Raw genomic sequence first — 10000 nt, 5'->3', positions numbered from 1 at the left:
AATCAAAGAGCAAGAAACCCTCCTCTGTTCTTCTCCCTCCCCACCTGCCAATCCCCTGAGGCAGCCAAGTGCAAAGTGGAGCACAGCCGATGTCTCCAGCATCCACAGCTCATCATCCTGGAGCTGCTCTCCCTGGGCAACTGCTCAGCATTCACTGTCCAGAAAAAAAAACTGAGTTTTTATGCAAAGACATGTCCTGAAAGGCCATCCAGGCTTTAGGCTCCAACTCCCACCAGCTGAGCACCTGAACTAGCAGCCCCACAGATATCCCACATCCTTCAACTTTTGCTATGTTTGTTAAGAAATTCAATCCTAATCTTCATTGTTGACCTTAAAATAGTCAAAATTGGCACACTGCAATGCAGCTGGGCAATGCAGGAAGCCCATCCTTCACCTTCACCTCCACTCCTGCCCTGAACTGAAGGACAAGGCCTGTCAGCCAAGTCGAGGAGTACTGGGAGCAGCCCCCTCCCAGAACCAGTCGCTTCCCTGAAGACAGCATCTGCTAAATCCTGGTTGCACATCATTTCAATAGCACGTTACATCAACAGGGATGGTATCAGCTTACTATAGAAGGGGAAATGAGTGAGATGATACCCTTGCACTACTGTCTACACAATGATCTAGGACTGGGCAAGCAGACAGGAGCAGCCCACTCTCAACACCATTTAAAATACCTATTATGAACCAAGTTTTCAGTCATATGATATAAAACAGTTACTATGAAAACTCCAAAAATAAGCAACCTGAGACTCTTCTGAAGGACTACATCAATTCATTTCAACTTTCAGGCCTGTAAGTGCAATTAGCAGCAAAAGTTACAGGGTCTGCAGGACTGAGCCCATTGTTAAGCAGTTGCTTGGAAGATTCAAATCTTTTTCTTCACTGATGTGCACTTTATGATAGGTGTTGCATGAAAGACGTTGTTATGGAAAAGCACAGGGAAAAAGCAAATCTCGAATTCTCATCCAAAAGCATCTCAGCAGCTGGTAACAGGTATTTGCCAAATAACACAAGACAGCTTTATGATGTATGTAGTTCCATAGGAGCGCCTCAAATTATAACCATAATTGAAGTCAGCAATAAAAAACAATATGGTCAAGTACTAAGGGTGTCCTGTCAGATCCTTGTTGTCATCAAGAACAACAATCCATTGATACGCAACCGAGCTCTGCTTCTACTGAGACAATCATCAATTCAGTTTTAAAGAGAATAAAATATACTTACGAAACGATAGCTTGGGAAATGCATTTTTCATTTCTAACTATCTTGTTAGTGCATCAAATTACAAAACACCATCTGAGGCAGTTTTCACCACATCACATAAGAGGACATTTCATAAGTGATACTGCTCTCATCGCAGCCCAGCAGAGAAAGAAAGAGGGAGTTTGTTTATAGATTCTTTCTTGTTTGTTTTACATTTTCTGTCTTAAAAAAAAAATAAAAATCCAATAACCCACTAAAAGATGTAGGTCAAATGTTCTCATCTCAAATCTTCCTTGGTAAGTAGCGATTTAAGAAGTCTATACAAAAACCGTGTTATTCCCTTTCAGCTCATAGGGAAAAATGTTTCAGAAATAGCACATAAAAAAATATTCAATGTCACTAAAACCAGAATAGAAAATGTTTTATAGATTAACAAACATTGTAATGAATTTGCACAACCTTAACTGACTGTATACATAGCATAATGAAATGGTCTACATCCTTTCAAAGAAAAATTAGGTATTCCGGCACATAGCTTTAGAAAAGCATTGTTCGGAAAAACCTGCATTTCTTCCCAGCTACCATGTAATTTGTGAGATGCATTTTTAAATGATCTGCAACTGCAGCAGGCTTCATCAGTCAGATGATACAGATAGATAATTCACCAAACTGTCACATGATCTTCCATCAGTCTAAAAGATGTGAATATATTGCCACAAGCTTTGGGAATAATGGGTGCACCTGTTTACAGTGTCACCTCTGTTTGCTAATTGTCTCCTTGAGCTACATTTTACTTCTAATGCATTTATTTTTGACAGGCAGTGTCTATTTAGAAATCACATTACTTCAAGTGCAATTGTTCTTTTGTCTATCAAGTAAATGAAGTGTTGTTATACAGATTTCAGGTTCTGATTAGTGAAGTATCAGCACACCACAAAGGTCAATCAGTTATTTACCTGAAGTAATAGAAGTATGACAGGCCTCCTGGATATCCTCTAAATCATGGTAAAGCTCACATTAGTATTAATACTAAATATATATATACACACACCTTATGTATATGTATATGCACCTTTGTTTGCATGTACATATTAAGTAAATGTGTTAAGTGCTCTGAATCTTGCAGCATGGTATATACAGAGTAAGTTAAGAAGAAAAAAAAGCACTGAAATGGCAATGCCAGTACAGACCCAGCTCCTCTGCCCAAGTATTGTGAGGTCACAGTGAAGACCAAGGAATCAGTCCTGCCAACGTTTTGCAATGCTGCACGTGTCACACTAACAGAACAAATGTCTGGGAAACAGGGGTTTTTATTGTGCTTCCTTCTTTTAATAGAACGGTGAAGCAAAATTTAGTTAAGGTTACTTGCATTAGCTCCAACTAATAGGGTGCCATAAAAAATTAAGATGAGCCGCTTGAGGTCTAAGAAAGACCACAGAGGATTTTTATTTGCACCCATACCCTCATGTCTGTGATGTTTCCAACACTCAGCTAAATAACACCTCAATAGGTACAAAACCACATCTTTGTATATGACTGCACTATCAAACAAGAAATTTTGAAAACCTAAATCAGCACATTGATCCCACAGCCACTTCACTGCATACATATTGATCCCATATTAAAAAAAAAAGAGAGAAAAGCCTTCCAATTTTTCATTGCTGATGTGGAAAATAGCACTCTTGGAGTAGCAGCCAAAGCCTCTTTTTGCCTGATGCACCTCTGTCCAGGTTCCACCTCGCCATGCTCATGTGAGGACAAGTGGAAGAAAGGTGTACAGGAGTGATGCTGATTTCTGCAAACAAAGGCAAGGTCCACAGCTAACACAGACCCATCCTCACCCAGGTCCAGACTGGTCTCTATACACTCACAGCCACCTCTGGGGCTTAAAAGGGAATTCCAGCTGCTACCACCACTGCTCTACTACTCGTAGTTTGCCAAAAGAAACAGACACAAAGCGCCATGCTTGCCTTAAGTCACATTCTAAATTGGCTCCCAGGAGCATTTCCCTGCCTTGTTCGCTAAAGCACAGTGTATGTTTTCTCAGTGTTTAGCATATGCTAGGTAACCTGAGCAGGACTCATATTGTTCCAGTAGTTGTTTTTCTAAAGTATGTTCCCATCAGGACTATAATTACATGCAAAATACTCGAGTTAGAGTCGTTCATGGAGTCACTTAAATTCTTCACTTAACAGCTTCTAGCAAGATTACAGCACATCTTGAAACAGAATTGAGAAGACATCTTAAATCTTGGTCACAGATGCAAGCTGATGATAAAGTTCAGATGACTCTGAGTTAGTTTATGTATTCCAAGGCCTAAAATGCTACAGAAGAATCTTTCCTGATGTATTTTGAAGAGCATTTTTCAAGTATTTCCGCAAACGTAAGCATGTCTTAGATAGAGTTAATCATTCACAAGCATCTTACATACCTGCATTTACAACTAAAGCTTCTGGAAACCTCAGCCTGAAGTTCTCAAGCATTATTTCCTCTGCAACTTCTGAAGTTTAAAAATCACAACTGCCATTCACTTTGCAGCAACAGGACTGAGCGCAACGCTGGTCTAAGAGACAATGGACACAGAACTTATTTGCGCACAAGACTAAGACATCTCCTTAAGGAGCTCCATCTCCTACCATAGCCTGAAACTGCACACTCTCCCCAGAAGTGATTTATTTTCTGCAGTTATTTAATAATTTTAACCTACCCCAAGAATTATTGGATGCATTGGATGCATTCTTTCACACAACAACCAGCAATCTTTAGAATTACTCCATGTACAGAGAAGTGGATACTCTCCAGAAACAGCTGCTTGCCTAAGACCAAATCCTGTAAAGCACTCTTTTTGTGCACAGTCTCCTTGAAGTCAATGAGGTTTCTTGAATGAGCTCTTCACAAGAGTAAAAGGACCAGATCCTTAAACACCAGAAAATACAGACAACTATGTTAGCATAAAGCATCAAACAGGAGGAGGTCTCCACAGTGGTATGAAGTACAGTCACCTACCATACATGGTTAATGGGACATGACTGGCCAAACTCAAATCAAACATGAAAAGGGACACTTCCCTGCCTGAACAAAACCTGCTCAAGAAGTCTCAGCTGTGCTTCACATGTGGCATGAGGTGGCAGCAATGCAATTAAGCATCATTGCCAATGAATTACCAAAGCTTGCCAACATGATGATCACCAAAACAACACACCCCAGAGACACAGGATGAGTATAACCTCCACCTTCCAGTGGTCATAACTACACAATTGGTGACCTCCCAGCCCTGGAGCCTACAAAGCCCCAGGAGACCAGCAGAGACACAGCACCTCAGCTTCTGGACCTCCGAACAACCAACAAGGGTTTTAATGCTGTTTCATCCACCACATTTCTCCTCTATTTTAATATGATTTTAATATTGGAGTGAAGGGGGTGCAAACAGAGCTCATCCAAGCAGAACTAATCCCCCCGTGAAGACAGGCAAGTCCCCCAGCTCTCACAGCGGAGCTGAGAGGTGCCCTGCTTAGCTGGGGAGACACATGGGTTTTAAGACAAGGATCAACAACATTGCATTTCAGCTGGGGTTGCCTCCTGCTCCCCCACTGCCAGGGATGTGCGGAGCGGCCACAGAGTGCAGGGAGGACCTGCGCCCACTGAGCTACAGGGAAGCACGTGGCTGGCAGCAATTTAAAAAGCAGCTGTGTGTATGTTTTTCCCGGTTAGACTGTGAAATCACAAATGGTGGAATCAGCACCATAAGCTTAAAACCACGCTAAGCCACTTGGCTGCGTTTTGTTGTTAACTTTGTGTCTACAATTCTCCTTATTTTCTAAACACAGAATTATTCCTTTGCTGCAGCTACCTCTTTCATTAAAAATAATAATAGAATTGAACTAAATATTTCTAATGTAGTAATAAAATAGTGACGAATTAGAAAGTATTATAAAACAGGACATTTGTGGCCAAAGCCTTTGGAACATTCATATTGTTACATATATTTTCTCTAAGTAATCAGGACTGTATTGGTATTTTGAAATTATGTATCCCTAATAACACAAAAGTACTTAAGAACAGAAATAGACAGTAATGGAAAATGCAGTCAACTGTTGACAACATATAGAATTTCAGAAAATAATTTACAGAGAACAGCACAGCAGATGAGTCAAAATTTTCTCAAAAATATTTCTTGCCTCCGATAGTCCAATGTAATTCATTTTCTATCTCTGTTCATTAATCATTGTTAAAATTAGTGATCCATTTCTTCCACTCTGCCATCTGCACTCAGCTTCGTAACAAACATGACACCTTCCTGCATAATAAAACCTGACAACTACGAGGATGCATTTCCAAATAGCTTTCTGCATATTTGCACCTCTATAACTGATTCCGTTGTCAGACAAAAGTGGATTATTTAACCAGAGTTCTTTCTTTATCAATTCAGTACACAGACGTGTGCTTGTGAGGCAGTGTGTGTGTGTGTATGTGTGTGTATAAAATGATCAAGTAAAAATCAGTTAATTTGAATTAAAAACGAGATATACCGGTATCTTTTAATTCTCACAGCAGCTAAATATGATTATATATACGTTCATTTTAACCCTCTACGATGAAGCTTAAGGATGTAATGTTTGGTTTCATCTTGTAAAGTTTGCATACACAAGAATTATCCTGACACTCCAATTTACTCTAAAGAAAAAAAAAAAAAAAAAAAAAAAAACAAATCTAGCTCTGTTGTTTCTCATCCTTTGATCACTGACAATTTCAAATAAATATTTTTAAGGTAAGACGAAATATCCAAGCAAGGAAAAGATATAAGAGAAGTGCACACATAAATAATTAAAATTCAGGCTGTCGTTCCCATCCTGCTCAGGCTAGCCTTCTAATCTCCCAGTGGCAGACGGGGACGGAGAACAGGGTGAGGTTCTTGGTCTCTTTCCATTCCATCAACAGACTTGGAAAGCTGTGGCAGCAGCGCGTCTGAGTGGTCCCTTCATAAATGCTAATTACACTTAGATCCCACTGATTAACAGAAGCTGCAGGTCTCAGCATACTGAAAATCAGGCTAATGGTGGGATCATCAGGCCATGGGCATGCAAGTCAATGGGAACCTCTCCACCAACCATAAGGAATTTACTGCCATGCTCACAACTCAACAGAAACCAGCCGGCCAAGCAGGGAGCAAAGCTGGTGAGTTTTGGAAGCCTCACTCCTCTTCTGTTCAAACGCAGCAAGCACAGAAACCATACAAGGCGCGCTAACACAAAGTGCACACCAAAACCCTCTGGAGGCCAAAGCTGTTTAGCAAAGCCCATGGAAACTGTTTTAGACTAGCCTGAGAAGCACACTGGAAAACTAAAAGAGAACACAATTTTCCAGCAAGTAAGATTAGCATTCCATAGTAACTTTAAATAATTGTGTCTAGAAGAAGTTCTGCAGAGTTCCACAGGTGCCTTACAATAGCAGGCAGAATGACATTCCTAAGATGGGAACTTCTGTTAATTTTTCAGCCAGCTCCCTCAACTATCCACTCATACGACGTATATATCCATGCCCACATACACACTCCAAGCCAGGAGAGCCTGTGGCCCTGGACCAACCCTGTGGGCAGTGGGGCAGCCAGTCCATGCACATCTGATGGTTGCAAGGAATGAGGACAGAGAGGTTATGGGGCAGAGCACGAAGGGCTGGCTTCATACCCTGGTAGACAGTGATGAAGTCCAGAGAACACTAAACCAGGGGACATCAAGAACTGGGACAGGTTGTCTATTTCCTATTATTAGATGGCGATACTCTCACACACTTTGTGACCTACTGATGAAAAAAACTAGATGGTTTTCACTAGCACCACAGATCACAGACCAGAGCATTTTGTTTTCCAACTCGGATGATAGGTTGGAAATTAGGAAAAACTTCTCAGAAACAGTGGTTGGACACTGGAGGAGGCTGTCCAGGGACACAGTGGAGTCACTGTCCCTGGAGGCAGTCAAGGAAAAGGTAGATGGAGTATTCAGGGTTTTGTTGGTAGATGGATGGTTGGACTAGATGGTCTTACAGGTTTTTTCCAACCTTAATGATTCTATAAGAAAATGGCATAAGTACCAGCTGGTTAACAAACAAATCTCTCAGCATCACAGTATCTACCTGAACATCACCATTATTATCATTTCTCCATTAAATCTGTGACAGAAACTGCTAGTGAAGAAAATACCTTCCATTGCTAAATTCTTAAAGGACAATCCACTCTTAACAATCCACTTCTGCCTTCAGAGCTATGCCTGCCCCTTCCACATGCAAAACACGCAGCATTAGATCCAAAGTTTCTGCAAGAATTATTTCAGAAAGTTAAATCTTTCTTATGCTAAGGGAAGTTAGAAAAGAAAAAAAAGAAAAAAAAAAAAAGAAGAAGAAATCAATCTATTTTTGATAGAACAGTGTCTAATACCAACAGCAAACGTATGTCACTCTTTGGAAGAAAATCTGCATCTGACATGAAAGTGTCTGTTCAAAATTTAAGCCAGATGTGATACAGAACAGCTGAAATCTAAAGTTGGAAAAAAACAAGATTTATAAGAGATAGCAACTGACTCCTCCTGCACGCTACCGGAAGGGTAAAAGAGCCCTCTTTAAAGCGGATGAATTTTATTTTGAGGATTGGGATTTGTTGCTTTGGGTTTTTGTTTTTATTATTTCCTCTCGGATTGGAAACGGAACGTCTAGCCTGCTTATGAATTTTATGTATTTTCTTTTACAGCTCTCAGTAAGCATTTGAGAACAACTACCAACTATTCCTTTTATTCTTCACTTGGAAGAAAAAAAAAAAGAAAAAAATCAAACGGGCATTGTCTCTATAGCTGCCTTTTTTGCCTTTTAGTTTCCTTTTTTCTTCACATGTCTGCATACTGACACATTCAATTTCAGGTTATCAGCACATCTGAATTACAGAATACTGATGGGGATAGAGGGCAGGCCTCTCTGGACTGATTAGCATCATTTAAGAAAGCATTCACTTGCTTGCTTCATTGGCTGCAGGGATTCCATGATGGGTGGCCTTTTAGCATTAGAAGTCAATATGGAGCAATCTCATTTGAATTAATATGGACAAAAGAAAAGATTTGATTGTGGTTATTCATAGCTAACCTTTTAATTTTGCAAAGCTCTGAAATTTGGGGGTTTGTAAGCCATAAAACTTAAATATACTTAGTTCTTCATTTCTTTTCAACTCGTTTCTCTTCTCCTCCTCCAGTTTTTATGTACTTTTTAATTTGTGCAAAACTTAAACCAGAAGCTTATTTCAAAAGAAACGTCTGGATGAATATTCAGGAAAACCTTTTAACCTAGTTAAACTTACACTGACTATAAAAGGAGGAATGCCTGATTCTAATCCATAAATGTATGTAAATCCACTCTGAAAAACATATTTGTCTCTATCAGACTCATACTTGTTTCCGAATGGACCATAAATGCAGCCAAGTATTTCATTAACACAAATAATTATGTATGGCTACTCCTATTAAGACCCTTGTTAACAAAAGTTTATCTCCACAGAAAGACTGCAATGATTTAAAGAACAGCAACAAAATCTGATCATTAATATATACATATATACTTCTATTTTCACATTAAGGCAAAAATTATACGATCCGAAATATAAAATACCAGCGACAAGTTCCCATCAACTAGTGAACTCACAGAAACTTGTAACATCGGGCTGCAGAGAAGAGCTCAGAGAAAATAAGTAAATCTTAAGTTTTCCAAAAGATTAAAAGAAGTTAAGTATAAAATTTGACTTCCAAGTAGATGAAAGCACTAAAAGTGTAGCCAGCCTCCCTGAATATCTGATCCCTCTGCTCTTGAAGACAGTGGGAGTGTTGCCATTAACTTCAATGGAAGCAAAATCAGACATTGAGAAATGAAGTGGAAATGGCTTTTGCTGAGCTGGGCTGCCTGCCATGGTGTGGGATAAGCTCAGCCTATGAGGAACACAGGATAAATATCACACTACTTTGAGCACATGACTTGTCCCCTTGCCACCTATCCCAACAGACTAGGCTTAAATTTGAAATATATCGTTAACTGCAGTCCAGACAATTTCATTGATATCCTGATGAAGGGGAAAAGTATTAAAAGTCCCTCAGAGGATGTCTCATAGAACAAGATTCCAACAAATCATTCCTGCATTGCAGACACCGTTGAAACTGAAATCAAGATCTGTTTAAAGCATTTTCATGGATCGTGTTAAAGATTAAATCAGCCCCCATAAAAAGCAGCAGCAAAACACTACCTGCACTTACATCTTTTAGCTGTTTTATGGAAGTTAAGCCTGGAACCATTGAAAGTAGGCACAGAATTGCTCCTGTACTCCTGAAGATCTTAGTTCATTCCTGCTGTAGTAATTTAAAGAGCAGCTAGATGAAAGAGAACGGAAGGTAGGGAGCAGATTTCCTGCAGAAGCACATGCGTTCAACTTTTTCAAATTCTACAATCTCACTGCAGCATTCAATAGTTACAGAACTCCAAAGTTTCCCTCCTGTCCTTAATTTCTTTCCCCAAAAGTCTGATTTTTGGTTTCTTTTCAGTCAGCGTACCGGACCTCTGCACGCTCATGCAGCACAACATCAGCAGCAGCATCCTTCACGTTCACTTTGTCCATTTTCAAATGGAAGAAGTCTAAATAAAGAAACAAAAGCGCTGAGGAGTACTTTCACTGCAGCATAAGCATGCTTAAATGTTTCCAATAAGCTTTATACTGCAACCCAACGCACAAGTTCTAAACTACACCACCACACGTAAGAAATTAGAACTGTTG

At 39.8% G+C, this 10000-nt stretch overlaps 1 protein-coding gene across 13 annotated transcripts in view; it reads right to left on the bottom strand.

Moving 5' to 3' along the window:
* ZNF536 (zinc finger protein 536) overlaps positions 1–10000 on the bottom strand; it is a 315331-nt gene that overhangs the window by 269313 nt on the left and 36018 nt on the right. Inside the window, exon 1 of one of the 13 annotated variants that reach the window (XM_032447027.1) lies at positions 2163–2258. The exons of the other annotated variants lie outside the window; for them this stretch is intronic. The gene's annotated coding sequence lies outside the window, so the exon portion shown is untranslated. Of the gene's footprint in view, positions 1–2162; positions 2259–10000 lie in introns of those variants that run through there. 13 annotated transcript variants of the gene reach the window in all.

Source organism: Coturnix japonica, chromosome 11 (assembly GCF_001577835.2).
Source record: "Coturnix japonica isolate 7356 chromosome 11, Coturnix japonica 2.1, whole genome shotgun sequence".
NCBI classification, from domain to species: Eukaryota; Metazoa; Chordata; class Aves; order Galliformes; family Phasianidae; genus Coturnix; species Coturnix japonica.
This window is presented reverse-complemented; position numbering and strand designations above follow the sequence as displayed.